Consider the following 21,221-nt stretch of genomic DNA (forward strand, 5'->3'; position numbering starts at 1 on the left):
TAATTGCAATTTCTTCAGCATAACAGCATTCTTACCTCCTCTTCTCTGGATTCCCTTTCTTCATTCTCCTTTTCACCTGCCCCTTCAAGCACACTGAGCTTTGTTCAGGGGACACATGGGCTTGTGTGTCTAACTATACAGAGAAGAACATTCCTGACGTGTGTTGCTGTTTATAGACATGTCTGCTGCATCTCTTACAGCGGTAAGTCTGACTTTTTCTTGAACTAAAATGTTGTCCTACAGATTTCTTCATTTGACCATGACTATCAACTTCAATTTTCAGATGATAAAACATGGTCTAATACTCTTACCAATTTATACAATTAGTACATAAAAAGCTCAGAGTTGCTGCCACTTAGAGGGCCCAGGCTCAGAGTCTGGAACCCTTGTATTAGATTTTTGATTCTGTAACTATTAAGGGGAGGAGCTTGCACATCTTTCTTCTGTGCAGTTGCTTGTGAAGTTGAACCACAAGAAACACAGGGCCACCGCCTATGCTTCCAGAGCTCCCTATACCAATTTAACTGAGTGCTATTAAATCAATGTTGACATATTGATCTGGTTGATGAGGCTGTAATCTTAATGGGAGGAGACTGTCCATCTCTCTCCCAAGGAACTGTTAGTGGATTAGAACCACCAGAGGTAGAAGGCCTTTCGGTTAAGAGTGTGTGCTCTACCACCAGAGCGACACGTGTAAGAGACACAGAGTATGAACTTGAGTCTCCACCACTGTGTCTCCAGGATTTGACTATCAGTTTCTATGTTTAAAAAGAAGAGTTTGCAGCAGTGCTCATTAAAGATCCCATTTAAAAGATATGGGAAACAAGTCTTAGAAGAAATATTTCTCACCATAAGCTTTAACAGGATAGATGGTGGGCCTTCAGCTCACTTACTTTGAATGTTTTATCAGAAAAGCCAATCCTAACAAAAGGACCTAGGATTTGGTACAGGAAAAGATAAGCAAAATAGAGGGAAATTCTCAAGGAAATGGGTTGACACAATAACGGCAGGGATGGCTCAAGCCTACCAGTGCCCATACAAATGATGTAGAAGCTTGAAGTGTTCTCTTTTATGGTACAAAAAGTCTTACTAAGTCCAAGCCAACTCAATGGCAACTGATATCAATTTTTAAAAAGTATGTGTACAGAGAGTATTATGCAGAGTGAACTAATTCAGTCTCAGACTAAAGATATATACTGCATAAGACCTTTATTGTTAAAATAGAAGGGTAACTATTAAAATGTGTATGCGGACCCATGGGGAGAAGGGGTGGGAGCAGAGGGATGAGGGTGGGTGGGAGCAAAATAATCTTAGGGTTGCACAATTTGGTGGGTAGAGGGAGAGGGAGAAGGAAATGGGAAGTATCTGGCAGGGACCTGAAAAGACAGGTTAATGATGGGCAAGGTCCAATGGTGATTAATTTTACAAAACATAACGCATGGAAATGATTGTATAAAACACAATGCGAATGAAGAATAGTGTGAAACACAATGCATACGAACTTTGTAAATAAACCAATGTTGTTGTTGTTGTTGTTAAGTGCCACTGAGTTGCAGGCGACTCATAGTGACTCTATGAAGGAGAGTCCTCAATGCTTGTGTGTGTCTCATCCTCTCTCCAGCTTCATAGGGTTTCCGGAGGCAAGCTATTACGGAAGTGGATGCCACTCCTGCTTCCAAGCTTGTTTTAATCGGGGAGCTCCACCCCACTCTCTGTCCGCATTGGGTAGCCAACCATTAATGCATTTGACACATCAGTGTCACAGTGTTCAGCCTCACAGCAACCACAAGTGACCGCTGTATGGCAAGTGGACACACCAGGGCTATACGACCTAAAACTAAAAAAAAAAACCACAAAACAGCAGAAACAGTATGTGCATGTGTTTGTAAGTGCACACGTGTGTATCCACATGTATGTGTGCAGGGAGCTAGAAAGAGAGAAAGGTGGAGGGAGAAGTTTTACAAAAGTAAAAGAAGGAGGAGGATTTGGTAAGGGGAAAAACACAATTGAACTAAAGATAGTATTGTTCATCTCCTTGTAGTTTCTTCAGAACACACAACATCAGACTTATTTCCACCTTATTTATTAGTCACACGGGAGCTCTTCTTGCTTTGTGGTAAGGAATTTTGCTACCAACGCAAAGGGACACAGTTCAAATCCACCAGCTGCTCTGTGGGAGAAAGATGGGCAATCTCCTCCCATGCGATTGATTGCCTCTGAAAACCTGCTTGAGGGTCAGCTCTGATTGACGGTCTGTTCTGATTCAATAGTATACAACCAGCAATGATGAAAAAACCCAAACTTGAGGATGCAGTAACTGAGTGGTAAGATGTTAACCAAAAGGTTAGTAGTTCAAATTCATTATCTGCTCCATGGGGAAAAGATAGGGCAGCCTACTTCTGTAAAGAGTACAGCTTTGGAAACTCCATGGGGCAATTCTACTCTTTCCAATAGAGTTGCTATGAATCAGAATCGAGTCGACAGCAATCGTTTTTTTACAGCAATTTGACTTGACATGAGTAAGAGAGCAACTATCCCCACTTAATAGGGCGGCCTGTCTTCCCAACACCCACAGACTGGTGCTGGGGGGTGTGTGCTGGAGAAATCCTCATTGTGCTAACTAGCATTGACATCCTCTACACTAAATTGCAACGGCGAAGCAGGGAGAGAGAATTAACAGTGAATGATGTGGGGGAGAAGCAGAAAGGGAGCCGCAGGCAGATTCAGCTAACACTGACCTTCTCGGTGCTCAGAACATGACTAGGAGTAACACATTTTTACATAAAGAACCTGCATGTAACACAGTTTCCTAACTGAATCGTCCTCTCCCTATGAAGTATTTAAATAAGGGTGATAAGCTTGCTTGCTTGCTTTTTTTCAATGTTGCTGTGAAACACTGTGTGTGTATGTGTGTGTGTATGTACACACATTTATACATACATATAAAATCAATCTCAAGCCAATGAATCTGGAACTTTAATTAAATTTCACTATCATATGTTGTTTAAAGATCATTTACCCTTAATAGCATATTATCATCAGCACTGTATATATCAGGAGGATGGGCAATCTCCTTCTGAAAACTCGCTGAATAATGGGCGATTAATTCCCTCTGAAAACGTACTGGAGGGTCAGCTTTGAGTCATTTTCAACTTGATGGTACACAATTGTCACCACCACCACCACTGCAACTACTGTATATAACTCTATAACAAAGACACTCTGGTGGTGCAGTACCTTACGTACTGTGCTGCAATCTGAAAGGTTAGCAGTTCAAATCTACCAGCTGTTCCTTAGGAGAAAGATGGGCTCACTGTCTCCTTCTGTAAGGATTTACAACCTTAAGAACTCAATGAGGGTTATCATGAGTTAGAATTGACTTGCAGGCAGTAGGTTTGGGTTAAAAACAAGTGTATTGCTCACATAGATAATAACAGAAATGTGATAAGCTCATGCTCTCCCTTCTCCATACACTAAGGGTTATTTAATGTACTTTTGTATCAAGTAATACTTGCAGAGTTACAAGGGTTAGACAAATTCTTTTGCTAGTATAAACCTTTTCACTGAGTTATTGCAAAAGCAGATTCTTATTTTCCCAAATTGTAAGGATTAGATTAGGAGGTTCTTATGAACTGAATTATGCATCCTCAAAATACGAGTTCAAGTGCAAAGAGCACAAACCTCATTTTAAACACCAAGTTGTTCCTGACCCAAGTCATGACATTTTCAGTAGCCTCATATGCATGTGAGTGCTGGAAAATGAATAAGGAAGACTGAAGAATTGCTATCTTTATTTTTTCTTTATTATTTTTTTAAAGAATTACTGTCTTTACATAGTGGTATTGGGGAAGAGTGCTTAACATACCATCAACAGCCAAAATAATAAACAAACCTATCTTAGAAGTGCAAACAAATGCTTCTCAGAGGTAAGAATAATGAAACTTCACCTTGCATACGTTGGGCCATGTGTTCAGGACACTCCAGTTGTTAGAAAAAAAGGCATCATGTTGAAAGAAGTTGAGGGTCAGCAAAGGAAAGGAGAGCCTCCAATGAAACAGATTGACAGTGTGATGGCCACAGTGGCCTGAGAATGGTGGACACCGTAAGCATGGTGCAAAGCAGGACGAGGTTTTGATCTTTTGTTCAAAGGGTTGTCAAGAGTCATAGGCAACTCAACGACACCTAGCAACAAGCAGCATGTGCTTAAATATGAACCTCTGCTCTGTGCACAAGGCATCTTTGGGGAATGGGAGGGACATTTCTGTACATCAGGTCACATCAGGATAACATCTATGAACTGTACAGACACAAAGACGCACAAGCGCAAACTGGCAAAGACAGATGCCACGTGAAGATCATCACGAAACCCAGGAAATAGACACAGGTCTTTATCAAGAGGTGACAGAAAGGGCGTTTTCCTATATCCCTAAACTTCTACTGCTAACCTCCTGAACTGGGGGGAGGGGATGGAATCCTGTTCTTTGACCCTTTTATGACAGAATTATTCTCTGCTGCTTGTTGATATTATATATGCTTAATAATGGAAAAAACCCAAAACCAAACTCTTTCCTCTTGGGTCAATTCCAACAACACATTGGACAGACTAGAACTTCTCCACAGTGTCTTCAAGGCTGTTTATCTTAATGCAAGCGGACTGTCTGCTTTTCTCCTACAGAGTGACTGGTGGATTTGAACAACCACCTTTTTTCTTGGTAGTCTGATGCTTTAAGTTATGCACTATGATGGCTCCTTTTAGTAATATAAAGAACAGTGAGATCTAGGACAATTTTTGAGATACTATGAATCTATGAATTTTGATTCAATAATGTGGGACATATATGTCCCAAGTGAACTCTGGTGATAGGGTTGGTGGGAGACAGGTGAGCTGCTTCTGATTCATGCAGATATACAGGATCTCCACTGGCATCACGTACTTCAACAGAGAATATAACAGCTTTCATTGCTGACCCTACAGTGGGTTTCTGGAGGCTATAAATTCTACTGGAGAAGATCTCTTGTGGAGCAGCTGGTGGATTTGAACCAAATGCTCCTGGGTTGACAGCACAACTCCTTACTCACTGAGCCACCAGAGTAACCTTCAGGAAGCATGAGAGGCTGCTTATGTTGGTGGATGAGGTATGCCCCGTTGAGTCATGAGAGGGTTAAAGCTGCCTATTGGTCCTAGTGTGACGGCAGCACTATGCAAAGCGAAAATGGACCTTTAAAACAGGACCATGTTACCTATGCTGCAGTTACAGCTACAACAGAGATATTCACTGAGAATTTAAGAGTCATGTAAATTCTCTGGGACAAGTTTTCCATTGGTAAAATACATGGAGGCATTCAGAAAGACTCTAGAAGATGACGGAAGTACATTTTGGGTCACCCAGATTATTACAGGGGAATCTTGTGCTCATTTTCACCACTATACAGTTCTCTTTGCAGTGTTAATATATGCAATAAATAATAGATTTGTAACTTCAAAAATCCATGATATCCATAAAGAAGAGAATATTCAGTATCATCTACCATGTTGTCAGAAGGCACTGATTCTTAGACAATAACACCATCCTGGGGAAAGTGGAGTATAAGTGAAAGAAAAGAAGAATATCTAAGAGACGGATCAATAATACAGTGACCAGGCTCGAACATGCTGGAGATTGTTGTTCATAGAGTTGCTATGATTTGTGATCAATGCTAGGACACAGAACACCATCACCATAATAAACAAGAGCCCTAGTTTAAGCTCCTGGTTAAAGGGCTGATGGTTCAAATCTAAGTGGCTCCTTGGGAGAAGACCTGTCATGGTTCCTATAAAGATTAGAGCCTTGAGGAGCATGTGTGGCAGTGCTACTCTGAGTTACATGTGACTCAATGGCACACATCAACAAATATATCAAGCCTTCCACTTCCTGTGATGACATGATGTTTGCCACTCCGAAATCCTCCTGAGTGACTCAAAGTCAAAACCTGGCCTCATTTCCCAGTGAAAGTAAATGTCATCCCTCCCCTTCTTCTGGTAACAATCTCTCCAACAGGAGAGCTCTAGAAACATAAGGTTATCATAATAACAGGTCGCAAGGGAACAGGAGGACAACACTCACAGCCCATTCTTGGAATATTTTTTTAAGGTAAAGCTCCACTTGAAAACTCCTGCCCCAGCCGGATATTCAAGCTCCTCTGTGGAGGTGACTCTGGTCTCACTCATGCTTGTGTCAGATGAGAAAACACAGATGCATTATTCAATCCAGCCCAGCTGTCTGTTTAGAAGATGCTGTTGGACTGATTAATGGCAGAACGCAAAGAGGAATCACACAGACCTTAGCTGTCAAGGTCAAATGCACACGCACACAGAACCGGGAGAGCCAGGGACGGCGCTGGGCTGAGTTTAGGCTGGAGTTTTGGCTGCAGCTCCCGGCGTGTTGAGATTCACTCTCACTTCCAGTCACACCACACACAAGATGGAGAGGCATATGGTGCCTCTCTCCCAGTTCCCTGCACACGCGGGCTCTAATTTAAGCTCTAAACCCTTTAGTGTCCTTTGCCAGCAAGATAAAATATATAAGCCACAAGATTTTTGAGCACCATATTTTATACAATATGCCTTGCAGCACATGGTTCAATAATTTCCAGGGAAGGGCCAACAGCAGCTAAGTCAACACACATCCCTGACAGAGGAAACTGGCAGGTGCATGTTCTGCAAGGAATGCCTCTTGGTGCAAATGGGTAACACACTCAGCAGTTGCAACCACAGTATATATACACTACGGATGGCAGTATATTCACTATATGCTGAACACAACTCTTGATCATTTGAGGACATGAATTCTGAGAGTTGAAGTCACTAGCTGAGTCAAAGCCAGACAGACTCACTCAGATGCCTGTTCCTTTAACCATTCTTTGTTTAAGCATTCACTATGTCTTTGAGATGGGGTGCTGGAGAAGAGTCTTGAACATACCATGGACTGCCGAAAAAAAACAAAGAGGTCTGTCTGGGAGAGGGTGAAACCAAGTGTCTCCTTGGAGGCTAGAATTTGGAGGCTCCGTCTCACATACTTTGGGCACGTGCCCAGGAGGGACCGATCCTTAGAGAAGGACATCATGTTTGCATAGGTGGAGGGACAGTGCAGGAGAGGAAGACCCAGATGATATGGATTGATTCAGTAACTGGGGCGATGGGGGTAGTAGGTGTGTTAGTGGGACTGGCTCAGGACAGTGCAGGCTTCAGAGCTGTTGTACATACAGTTGCTATGAGTCACAGGTGACTTGACAGCACATAACAACACAACAACATACCACTTTGGAGTCAGGAGGTAGAAAGGAAGAGGAGGAAAAAGAAGTAGCAAATGAGGGAGAGGCATAGAATGAGGAAATACAATGTGGAGAAGAAGAAGGAAGAGAAGGATGTGAAAAAGGAGAGGAAGGACGTAGCGACGGAGGAGGAAGAAGCAGAGAAAAGGAGGCTTAGACTGAGGTCTAGATGGGAGAGGAAGTGGCACAGGTGGAGGAGGGGGAGGAAGATGACGGAGAGAAGTAGGAAAAGAATGAGATGAGTGAGGAGAAGGTGAAGGGAGTAAAAGGAGATACTGAGAAAGAGAAGCAAAAGAGCAGGAGGAGGATGAGGAGGAGGAAGAAAAAGAGGTAAAGGAGAAGCAGAGAGATGAGAAGGAGGAAAAGTGAAGGGAGCAAAAATATATGCCTTAAAGCAAGAAATATTCAAAGTGTGGTCCTGGAATCTCATACACCCCCCGGGTACTTGGCATCCCCAAGTCCCATAGGAAACTTGCACTAGAATGTGAATATGGGAATATGCATTCCAACACCTGCAAAGGGAGACTCATTGGCCTGTGACACGTGAGCATCACTGGCTAATGCAAGCAGGAGATCCCTCTGAAGGGCTGATGCACACTCACTCCGGCCTATTGCACAGCTCCCCGTGGAGCGGCAGCTCTGCATGAGACACAGGGAGGGTGGGTCAAAGTCAGCAACGATGGAGCCAGTGCCATAGAGGTCGTTAGGGCACGCTGGGAACAGCACACCACTGCCTTCCAATGAACATTAGCGACTCCTCTCATGACCCTTGGAAGATACTGTCACTCAACTTGGGCGATCAGCTCTACCCTGAAGGCTTGTTATATTTGGCTTTATAATCTGTGCTATTAAAGCAGGCCCTATAAGACTCCTCTGACAGCTGCTGTTAAACAAAACAATTGCTGGGCGACAGAAGGGAAATGGAGCCATTCTGTGGTTGAGAACGTCCTAGGTAGCTTTCTGGGGATCATCTGAAACCACTTAGAATGCGGAAGAAGCTTAGCATCAGTGCCAAAGGGCCAGGAGGATTTGAATTAAGAAACACGTTCAGATATTTCAGAACTAAGTAGGGGCATTATACCTTGCCCCAGAGTTGCATTTGGTTCACTAAATTTCCCTCAAATTGCCTTTTCTAATACTTCCAATAACTGGCAAAGAGGTGTTGTTGTTGTTAAGTGCCGTCAAGTCGCAGGCGACTCATAGTGACCCTATGAAGGAGAATCCTCAACACTTGGGCATCTCTCATCCTCTCTCCAGGTTCATAGGGTATCCAGAGGCAAGCTATTACAGAAGTGGATGCCACTCCTACTTCCAAGCTTGTTTTAATTGGGGAGCTCCACCCCACTCTCTGTCCACATTGGGTAACTAGCCACTAACACATTTGACACATCAGTGTCACAGTGTTCAGCCTCACAGCAACCACAAGTTACCACTGTATGGCAAGTGGACACACCAGGGCTATACAACCCAGAGGAATGTCTGAACAAAAACAATGAAAGACAGGCCTGAGGGCGGCGGATCAAAAGTCACCCACCTTTGGCTTGGTAGCATCACCTTCTGTCCACTGGGCCAGCTGATCTCTCTTTCGATGTTGATGTTATTGTTGTTAAGTGAACTGTAGGTGTTTCAGTATGAAGCATTAGGAAAATTTGCAACAAGTTTTGATAGATAACAATATCAAATATCAAGAAAACAAAAATCCTCACCATGGGCCAACAAGCAACATCATGAGAGATGGAAGTAAGCTGGAAACTGTCAACTATTTCATCTTGGATCCACAATCAGCATCCTTGGTACCCACAGTGAAGAAATCAAAAGAGGTATTGCCCTGGGAGATCTGCTGTCAGGACTTCTCCAAATTACTGAGAAGCAACAATGTCAATCTAAAGACTCAAGTTCCCTGATCCAGGCCATAGTCTTTCAATCACTCGCTATGTATCTGAATGTTGGGCAGTGAAAAAGAGTGACAGAAGAAGAATAGGTGTGTGTGAGTTGTGGGGTTAAAGGAGAGCACTGAGAATTGCATGAAAGCACCACCAGGGTTCCCCTTAGAGGCGTGGATGCTGAAACTTCATCTCTCATACTTAGGACATGCTGTTAGGGGGTGGCCAGTCCTTGGAAAAAGACATCATGCTTGGAAAGCTGGAGGGTAAGAAAAAAAGCAGCTCCTTCACAAGATGGACTGGCGCAGTGATTAGAACAACTGGTTCAAGTATATGAGCGACAATGAGAACGGCACAGGACAGGGCAAGGTCCAGATCCGTTGTCCATAAGGTTGTAATGCATCATAGTTGACCCAACAGCACCTAATGACAATAATGGTATCAAAAGACCTCCCAAAAAAACAAAAGAACAAAGCCACCACCACTGAGTCAATTCCAACTTACAAGGAGCCTATATTTCACAGAATAAAAGTTTCTGGGCACTGTGGTATTCTGGTGACGTCACATGTGTTGCACAGTGAATGGCAAGGTCAGTGATTCGAATCTGTCAGTTGCTCTGAAGAAGGTAGATGGGTGGTCTCCTGATGTCAAGACTGGAAACCCGATGGAAGTTTGCTATGAGTTGGAACCAACTCAACCTCAATGGGGTTTTCTCTAGTGGAGCAGTCCACGGGGAACTGCACTGCTAATTCAAAGGCCACACCACTCTGGCAGTTCAAATCCACCAATGGGTCCCCAGGGAAAAGACAGAAAACCTCCTCCAGTGAGATTTACAGCCTCGGAAACCCATTGGAGGGTCAGTTTTGACTCAATGGCAATGAATTTGAGGGCTCTTGTTTTTTTTTTTTTTCTGTTTTTCTTCCTTTACTTGGTACCAGGAAATTAAAAGTTGAATTGCATTGAGTAAGTCTACTGTCAGAGACCTCTTCAAGGCACTGAGGAGCAACGATGTCAGTCTGGAGACTAAGGTGTGCCTGATACAGGCCCATGGTCTTTGCCATTACTTGCCATGCATCAGAAAGCTGGACAATGACGAGGGATGATAGAGGAGAACTGGTGCCTTTGAACTGTGGTGCTGGAGAAGAGTACTGAATATACCATGGACTGCTAAGAAAACAAACAAGTTCGTCCTGTAGAGAGCGAATCCAGGCTGTTCCTTGGAGGCAAGGATTCTGAAGCTTCGTCTGATATACTTTGGACATGTTGCAAGGTGGGATCAGTCCTTGGAGAGGCAGGTCAATCTTGGGAGGGTGGAGGAACAGCGCAGGAAAGGAAGACCCTTGATGAGATGGATTGATTCCGTCACTGGGGTAATGGGGATAGGCGTGTCAGAGACAATAAGATTGGCAGGAGATAGAGCAGGGTTTAGGGTTGTCATACATAGGGTCACTATGAGTCGCAGGCCACTCGACGGCACATAATACCACCACCACCACCACAGTATCTTTTACTGCCAGGGTAGAGATGTTTCAGTAGTAAAATCTTGCCTTCCATGTTGAAGACCTAGTTTTGCTTTCCAGCCAATGCATCCCATCTACAATCACCAGCTGCCTGTCAATGTAGGTTTTTAGAGCTCTGGTGGCCTAGTGGATAGAGAGTTGCTCTGCCTAATCTAAGGTGGGTAGTTTGAATCCCCCAGCTGCTCTGTGAGAGAAAGATGGGCAGTCTCCTCCCATTGGATTTGTAACCTCTGAGAACCCATTAGAGGGTCAGCTATGAGCTGTTCCAACTCAAGGACAATCAGGCTGAGTTTGTGATGATACCGAACAGATTTTAGTGGAGCTTCTAAATTAAGATTCAGGGCAGGAATTTACTCAATGGTAGTCGTTTGAATCTTTGTTGTTTCTGTTGTGTATCATCGAGAGTGAACTGACTCACAGGCAGGTTTTCAAAGGCAGTTAATTGCACGGGAGGAGATTGCTCATCCGTTTTTGGCAGAGCAACTGGTGGGATTTGAACCACATGTCTTTGGAATTGCAGTGCAGCTCCTTGCCACTAGGCCACCACAACTCCCTTTTATCTTTACTACAGGCCTATCTCTTGCAGTGTCTTTGGGTGGGTTCAAACCACCAACCTTTAGCCATTTCATCGCTTTCAAGATTTCTCTGTTCCCAGTTTTACAGTTTTTAACTGAATTACTGGAGTTGGTAGCATTCCGGCATCAAGGAAACAAGAAGTTAGCAGATAAAAATAAGCAGGGATACAATATATTGATCTGGACTTTGTTTTCCTGGGAGCTAAAGGTTGCCGAGATCATGCACCTCATTGCTCGGTCTGAAGTTGACAATAACATCGAGAATGGAGTTAGTTGCGAGGCAGGCTTACAAACACTGTGATTCATGTTTAGCCATCTCTTTTTCTACAGCAAAATCAATAAAGGCATATATACGTACAATTTTTGTCCTTAAACTTTTAATTATTTCTAGGTTTTTGTAGGAGGGAAAAAAAAGTACTTTCTCTTCCTAGTAGAAAATGAGAAAAATAGAGGGATATATAAAAATAAATTACCTACAAATCTGCTTCCTCGAGATAAATGCATTTAACGATTTGGTGTGTTTCATTCCAGATAAGTATATCCAAGCAAAATATATGTGTGTATGTGTATGTATATATGTATATATATACACACACATAGACATACATACATACATACACACACATATATTGCTTTGTTATTAATGTACATACATTTATTATTTGTTGTTGTTATGTGCCGTCGAGTCGCTTGCGACTCATAGCGACCCTATGTACAACAGCCCTAAACTCTTCTCTGTCCTGTGCCAATGGCACTGTCTCTGACACTCCCATCCCAATTATCCCAGTCACTGAATCAATCCACCTCATAAAGGGCCTTCCTCTCATGCGCTGTCCTTCCACCCTCCCAAGCATGATGTCCTTCTCCAAGGACACAAAGAAATCTACCGTGGAGGAAATGGAACTAGGGTCATCCTTAGAAGTCAGGAGGTGAAACTTCATCTCACATTCTTTGGGCATGTAATCAGGTGAGACCAGTTCTTTGGGAAACGACTTGGAAAAACAGAGGGTCAGCAAAAGAGAGTAAGATCCTTAAAGTGAGGTAACAATAGGCTTGAGCACGGTGGAGAGGGTGAGCACACGGCAGGGCAGGGCAAGCTTCGGACCTGTTGTTCCTGGGGTGGCTGTGAGTCGAAGTCGAGTGAACACCTGGGTGGCACCTCACAACATACATACTTATGAGAAGCCTACAAGGTGCAAGCCGATTGCCATCAGCTGCTAACCCAAAGCTTGGCTGTTCAAACCCACCCTGCAACCCTGACAAAGAAAAGACCTCCCACAAAGACAACAGCCTAGAAACCCCTATGGGAGTAGGGGTCTGTTTCGCTCTGTCACCACACAGTGTCACCACGAGGCAGAACTGACTGGACAGCAAGCAAAGGATTTGTTTTTTTTAGGTCTGTCTGTTTGTTCTACACACGTTTTTACCTCTCGCATCTCTGCCTGACCATGCAGCGCACTCTGCATACAGACCACCCTCTGTAACTCCGCTTGCCAATTATACTCTCTCCCTCACCCAACTCAATTAAATTCTTTTGTGTAGAAAAAAGCCTCCCCCTAATATCACACACTAGCCCCGAGTCATTGCTTGATGTGTTTGTGGAATTAATTAACCTCTGAATGCGTGGATTTCAGCCCTATCCTGATGAACCAATAAGCCACTCGAAAAAACCCATTGTATTCCGTATCTAAGGCTCTAACTTCTCTGTCCTGTCTAGAATATCTCAGAAAAAAAAAGAATATAAAAATACAATCGTGTCAGAGTAAATATTTTTCAAGCCCTTTGAGGGCCCCTCCCCACCACGGCAAGGAGCAGATATCCAAGGAGGACAGCAAAATAATAATGCCAGAGCAATACCAGATCGACTTTAAGTCACAGCTATTTAGGCCAGAGAGAGGACTCGGGCTCTGCCTGTCCACAGTTTTACGAAGGCTAACACAACCTGTCACCTTCCTGAAAGGCACCTGCTTCCTCTATTCTTTAGGATGTCAGGGGAGGCGACAGATGTCTTATCCTGTCACCTTGCTCCCCAGCCAACCCATTATCATATATTTCTTTCTTATTAATCATTTTTTCTTTGAGTGAAGGCTTACAAATCATACTGGTTTTCATGCAATCATTCATAGGCATTTTCTTTTATAACAATTACCACTGAGTAACATAATTAATCTATTACAATATCTAATCAGCCCGTTACTGTGTGTTGCCTTTTCCTTCATCCAGCTTGTCTATTTATTAATTTTTACTCACCTCTCCCTCAGTTCCCATCCCTGTGAAGACTCCAAGGGTGATTCTACCTGCGTGCAAACGCTTCCTTTGTTTGTATAATAGTGGTCTTATACCATAATTGACACTTTGTGTATTGTATCTATCTTTTAAAGATAAAATTATTTATATGAAATTATTGTTGTGGTTATGTGCTGTTGAGTCATTTACAACTCATAGCAACCCTATGTACAACAGCTCTGAACCTGGCTCTATCCTGAGCCAATTTTATTGTCTCTTGCACACTGACCCCCATTACTGAGTCAATCCATCTCATCGAGGGTCTTCCTCTCCTGCACTGTCCCTCCACCCTCCCAAGCATGACGTCCCTCTCCAAGGACTGGTCCTGCCTTGTAACATGTCCAAAGTATGTCAGACGAAGCTTCAGAATCCTTGCCTCCAAGGAGCAGCCTGACTTCACCCTCTCCAGGACGAACCTGTTGGTTCTCCTAGTAGTCCATGATATATTCAATACTCTTCTCCAGCACCACAGCTCAAAGGCACCAATTCTCCTTCTATTATCCCTAGTCAATGTCTTGGTTTCTGATGCATAGCAAGTAATTGGGAAGACCATGGCCTGGATCAGATACACCTTGGTCTCCAGACTGACATCATTGCTCTTCAGTACTCTGGAGAGGTCCCTGATAGCAGACTTTCCCAGTGAAATTTGTACTTTGACTATTGTTGTTTGTTGTTGTTATGTGCCATCGAGTCGCTTGCGACTCATAGCGACCCTATGTACAACAGCCCTAAACTCTGCTCTGTCCTGTGCCAATCACACTGTCTCTGACACTCCCATCCCAATTATCCCAGTCACTGAATCAATCCACCTCATAGAGGGCCTTCCCCTCCTGCGTTGTCCCTCCACCCTCCCAAGCATGATGTCCCTCTCCAAGGACTGGTCTCTCCTCACAACATGTCCAAAGTATGTTAGACGGAGCCTCAGAATCCTTGCCTCCAAGGAGCCACCCGGTTTAACCCTTTCCAGGACAAATCTGTTTGTTTTCCTAGCAGTCCATAGTATTCTCAATACTCTTCTCCAGCACCACAGAACTTTTGACTATACTTTTTCAAAAAATCTAGGAACACATCAGCATTTCATTTACAAATGTTATTTCCTGTAAGAAAGCTAACATTATTACTTTAGTCTCATACACTGATGTGGTTGTTGTTAGCTACCACCGAGTCCCCTCCAACTCACGGTGACGCCATGAGTTCCAAATAAGAAATAAATTCCATAGTGTTTTCTTGGATGCAATATTTATAGAATTCTGGTGTAGTTTATTCCAGATATGTATATGCAAGCAAAATATATATGCACATACAAGCCAAAGGTGGGCAATTTTAATCTGCAGCCCTCAGGCCTGGTTTTAATTGTTTCTGGTCAGACATTCTTCTAAGTGGTATAGCACTGGTCTGTCCATTTGCTGTACAGAGGTAACTCATGGTGGCTGTGATGCTAAACACTATGACAAATGCAATCAGGGTTACCCTGATCAGGACAGTGTTTGGTGGGGCTTCCCGATCAAAAACAAGCTTGGGAGCAGGAGTGGTAATCCACTTCCGAAATAATCTAGATGATTTAGTGTAGCTCCCTCTTTAGTTTCTAGAAGGCTAGGCAATCTCCTATCCTACAATTTATAGTCTTGGAAACTCAATGGAGGGACCTTACATGTCACTCCTGTACAGGGCATGTGAAGTACTGAAGCCTCTAAAATAAACAGCCACGTGAACGAATTGGGAAGTGCATGCCTCAGTCTCTGGTGAATCTTCAGATGCCTGAAATCCCGGCTAGTATTTTATTACAACGTCAAGAGAGTCCCTGAGCCAAAAGTATCCAGCGACATTGCTCCTAAATGCCTACTCCACAGAAAACGGTAGAAACACATGCATTTTGTCTTGGATGCACTCATTGTTGGGTCAGTAGGCTTCATTGTAATAGAATCTAATAACAATGACAGCAGCAATAATAATAGAGAAAATGGAGCCAGAGGAGTAAGAGGAAATAGCAGCAGTAGTGAGACTTGTGATAGGAGTAATATTCATCCAGGGATCTCAGAGACTCAGGGTTCCAGACTCTGTACAGAGAGGAGTGCATCTCCCTAGAAGATCCTCTACACTCAATCAGAGTGTTCTAGCATGGAATCAGGGTCCTCGTAAGATCAGAGCTTCACGGGCTAAGCCAGCCCATGAAGAACCAATGGCCCCAGTTATGGGTACAGGTGACACAGGAGGAAGAACACTAGCGGTTAAACTAAAAAGAATTGAAAGTCCTTGCCATAATGTTGGAACTAACTCATAGCTAATCCCCCACTGGGTTTCTGAGGCTATAAATCACGGGGGAGGAGACGTCCAGCCTTCCAGGAACTAAAGAGAGAAAGCTCCTACAAGCAATGCCTAACCTTACGAAAACGTTTCCATTCTCGTCACACAGTTTGGAAGCCTTGAACTTTCAAAAGATCAAACAAACTCTGAGCGTCCCCTCTTCTCATCTCAGTGATGCAGAAGCCTCACAAAAAATAGTTTCCCCCCTTCACCCCCAACAATGGCTTGAAGGCATGTTGTTGTGCAAGGTCTGTAGACTTCTGTCCTCTCCCTCTTTCCTCGTAGTAAGACAGCTTCTCTTCCAGAACCGTCCCCACCCACGTCAATATGTCTCGTGTGAGCCTCTTCCATGAAGATGGCTAGTTAGCACAGCAAGCATATGTCTTGAAGCCCTTCCCAATATGGGCAAATCATCCCCTCAACTAGATTATTTTGATTTCTACATAGTTGGTTGTAATATTTCCATGCGATATTATTCAGTTATGGGAGTCGAGGGCTGCATACAACAGAGTATAGTGATAGATGTGTGAAATGCAAGAATGGTTACCCTTGGGGGACAGTGTTTGGTGGAGCTCCCCGATTAAAACAACCTTGGAAGCAGGAGTGACATCCACTTCCAAAAAAGCTTGCCTCTGGAAATTCTATGAATGTGGAAAAAGGATGAAAGTTATCCAAGTGTTCAGTTCTTTCGTTCATAGGTTCATTATGAGTGTCTATGACTCCATAGCTCTTAACAGCAACAACAACATATTGAGTATAACCATGTTGCTTTTGTTTACAAGATAGACAAGTTATTGTTGAAGAGAATAAGTGAAATGAAATTAGGAAAGTATAATAATAAAAAAATATATTTTAATCTTGCCATGATGCCCATTGCCACTGAGTAGATTCCCACTTGGAGTATCTCCACCAGACAGAGTAGAAGTGTCCCCTAAGAGTTTCCAAGGTTGCAGTGTTTATGGAAGAGGATTGACACATCTTTCTTCCGTAGAGCAGTTACTGGTTTCAAACTGCTGACTTTTTGGTTAGCAGCCAAGTGTTTTACCATTGTGCCACTTGAGCTTCCCCTGGCTTCCTTTCCTTTGAAAATTACATGAGTAAAATATCTTAAGGACTAGATGAGGGAGACTGAGTATTTTAACTAGGATCTTCCTGGCTCAATGATTTTTGGATTTGGTGATAATCTCGGAGTTAAAACAGCTAACTGATATGAACACAATCCTCCTTCTGAATTGCGTTTTATTTTTCTTTGTCTAACATTTAACAAACCGTAGTGTTTTTTATTCAACCACTTATACATTTTTTGCTATATTAATTACAATTGATTAATGTAGATTGCTATTCCCTTCACCTATGTTATCTATTTATTAATCTCTACTCCTCTGCCCCTAATTTCCCATCCCCCGTAACCATTTATGAACGATCCAACCTTGCATTTCTTTTAAAGTACATTTTCACTCACAAACAAATAACAAAAAGGAGCACTCTAAACATATGTAAACTCAATTACATATGTAACTGGAAAACACGTATTTCTATCAGCCAGTGAAAGCCCTCATGTGTCGCAAAGCTCCAGTCCCAACAGATCTCGGGGAGGGTGTACACCGTCTTCTTGTGAATAAGTTTACTGTGAGTCAGGGGTCAGCTCAAATGATAGCTAAAAAAAAAAGAACAAGATAAGTATGGGTGACCTGTGCATTTATGAACAAGGTCGGAGTCAGGCTTCTTTCCTGATGTCCATGACCAGTCAGAATAGTCTCTCTATTCTTTGGCAAGTGATTCTCATGGGTGAGATGGGGGAAGCGCTTACGTATCTCAAAACAAAGCCAATTTAAAGTTCTTACTTTTAAAATCAGGAAGTATTCAAATGTCCAATGGCTCCATCTTCAGGGTAAAAGTGCAAAAGCTTGATTTTTCCAGTCCTGGATCACAGGAGCCATTGCGGGTCCTTCCTGAATTAGATGGATATGGCTGTGGTCTCAAGTCTCTGTGGCTCTTTGATCAGGGCTGCACAATCAACTCGGCCTGCGTGCGGTGTCCACCACGAGCCCGAGGGTCTCCTTGGTTGATTATGTGCTCGGGTTTACTCCCTCATGACCCAAACTCTCAAGATATTCAAAATATCAGTGGACAGAGCCAGGCTCTCTCCAGGGGCACCTGTCAAGTTCCTTTACAAATGCTTCCTTGAGCATCTTTATAGGATCTTTGGATGACTCTGGGGCAGAGAGGGCTAGTGTTACTTTCCTCTTTTCACAGAAGATGACACTGAACAGGAATTGACTTTCTGATACATAGACAGAGGATAGATGGATGGATAGATAGATACATAGATAGACAGATAGATAGATATAGAGGGAGAGAGATAGAGATAGATATATAGATATTATATTATTAAAAATAATGTTATTGTTTAACATAATGCTTTATTATCTTAAAAATAATTTCTAATTAGAAAAAATATATAAACTAGTATAATAATTAAAAAACATGTTTATTATTATTATACTAGCTTATATATTTTTATAATTAGATGTATAGATAGATAGATATAGATAGGAGATGTTAGCTGAACTTGAATGTTATATTTCTTTTACCTTGAACGTGATCCTGAAATGCTGAAAAGTATTAAGCACTTCCAATCACTTAATGGAATAAAGACTTGAGGATAGAAATGAGCTTTCCTTAAGATAAATATGTTGTTGTTGTTGTTGTGTACCACAGTGTAGGAACCTACCCTCCAGTGAATCTTCAGAGGCATTTTATAACAAGGGAGGAGATTGCCTGCCCTTCTCCTGCAGAGCAGCTGGTGGCCTTGAACCGCATGCATTCAGGATTGCAGCACAGCTTCTTGCCACTAGGCCACCAGTGCCCTCTAAGATAAATATATCTCTGCCCAAAAGGCATACTACATTGTTTTCTATTTATTAAGAAACGTCAACACATACAGTTTGGGTTTGCAAAGAGAAGCAATAAAATGGTCAATAAAAACGCTTGCTTGCTAATCAAAACGTTGGTGGTGTGAACCCATCCACCAACTGCAGAAAAAGATCTGGAAATCTGCTTCCATAAAGATTACTGTCAACAAACAAATAAGCAAAATAAACCTATGGGGCAGTTCAAGTCTGTCAACACCTGAGTTTTCTATATGTCAGAATTGACACCAGAGCACCAATATCAACAGCAGGATATCAATCCAATTGAAAAAGAAAAAATAAAACCTCCAACAAATTTCTATTAAATAAAAAAAGGAGACTGCCACATTGACTATTAGGGTTGTCAAACTCTCATGTTTTTGTTATGTGCGGTCAAGCTGCCTGCAACTCATAGCAACCCTATGTACAACAGCTCAAACATTGCTTTATCCTGTGCCAACCTTATTGTCTCTGATACACCTACCCCCATTACCCCAGTCACTGACTCAACCGATCTCATCAAGAGTCTTCTTCTCCTGCACTGTCCCTCCACCCTCCCAAGCACAAACGTCCCTCTCCAAGGACTGGTCCTGCCTTGCAACATATCCAAAATATGTCAGAGGAAGCTTCGGAATCCTTGCCTCCAAGGAGCAGCCTGGCTTCACCCTCTCCAGGTCGAACATGTTTGTTCTCCTGGCAGCCCATGGTATATTGAATACTCTTCTCCAGCACCACAGCTCAAAGGCATCAACTCTTCTCCTATTATTTCTAGTCACTGTCCAGCTTTCTGATGCATAGCAAGTAAGTGCAAAGACTATGGCCTGGATCAGGCACACCTTAGTCTCCATACTGACATCATTGCTCTTCACTACTTTGGGGGGGTACTGAAAAACTCTCATAGGGTGAGCAAAATGACAGAAACTCTCAATGATGTTTAGACAGATGACACCTGTAACAACACATCTAACACTCTCGCTGTTATGAAAATTACGCAGGATCGGGTGGCACGTCTTTTCTTTATATGTAAGGTTGACATGAGTCAGAGTTGACTCTACGGCAACTAACACCAACTCTGTGTTAAACGCCAGGTTACAAACACAGCAACATTTAACCCCCTCAACCCCCTCAAGGGTTCTTCGAGCTTAAGTTCCATGACTGTCCCTTTTATAAACTGGAAGATGGAGGCACTGGGCATTGAACTAATACATACAAAGTTGAGAGGCTCATTTGAAGCTGGGATGCAAAATGAGATTCTCTGAGCTCCCCTGCCCAAAAATTAAACCACATACAATTAACCTGGGTGTTTCTTCACCTGAGATACTCAGTAAAGTCAACCAGAATTCTTTCTAAAAGATGCCAAGGCCTGGGATCTGCCCCTAACCTTCTTGAGTCAAGAGTTTGCTAGTAGTTTCCTTAATGGTCCCAAATACCTCTAATGTGGAGTCAAGGTTGATGACAGCTGAATGAGGCTTTCCTCTTTACCTAACACATCCTTCTTGGAATGTCCAATTACCTCCATATGTGTCTTCTTTTTCTTTCTTTTTTTTATGTATCTTCTTATCTCTGGGGGTAAGGGGGATAATTTCTAGAGCTTACCTATACATGCAAAGTCTTGGCCTTTCCGTTAAACTAGTGAGAAATATAGATTCTCAGACTCTACCCCAGAACTACCGGATTAGAACCCACTGTTTACTCAGCTCTCCTTAAGTGCATTAAATCTGACTTCTCTGATGGCCTCATTGTAAGAAGCTATGCAGCAATCTCAAAGGTATGTGGTTCAAATCCACCAGCTACTCATGGGAGAAAGAGGCAATCTCCTCCCATGCATTCACTGTCTTGGAAAAGCGGCCGGAGGGTCAGCTATGAGTTGGTTCCAACTCGAAAGTACACAACAACAACAACAATCTTAAAGCATGTTCTAGAGAGGAAAGGTGGTTCGTGGAGCAATGGATGTTGTTACTGAGGGCCACTGAGTCCATTTTTGACTCTCAGTGGCCCCATGTGTCTCAGCAGAACTGCTCTATACGATCATTGTCTAGGCTTTGATCTTTGTGTGAGATGTTCACTAGACCTTTTTCCATCAGACAGAATGTCTGGGTGGTTTTAAAGCATCAGCCTGAGTACGGGCGGGGTGGCGGCTTCCCTCAGAGCGGGCGCGAGTAAGCTGCTGTCCAAGGAAGCGTGGCCGCCCCAGCTTGGCCTGGGGGCGGGGCTCTAGGGAAAAGTGCCACAGCCTTTGAGTGAAGTGCAGATTCTACTAGAGAGGAAATGACTGCATCTTCATCATCCTCCTCAGCTGGTGGGGTCAGTGGAAGTTCTGTCACTGGGTCTGGTTTCAGTGTCTCAGATCTTGCCCCACCACGGAAAGCCCTTTTCACCTACCCCAAAGGAGCTGGAGAAATGTTGGAAGATGGCTCTGAGAGATTCCTC

Source organism: Elephantulus edwardii, unplaced genomic scaffold, assembly GCF_000299155.1.
Source record: "Elephantulus edwardii isolate Elephantulus edwardi_28Jun2011 unplaced genomic scaffold, EleEdw1.0 scaffold00162, whole genome shotgun sequence".
Lineage (NCBI taxonomy): Eukaryota > Metazoa > Chordata > Mammalia > Macroscelidea > Macroscelididae > Elephantulus > Elephantulus edwardii.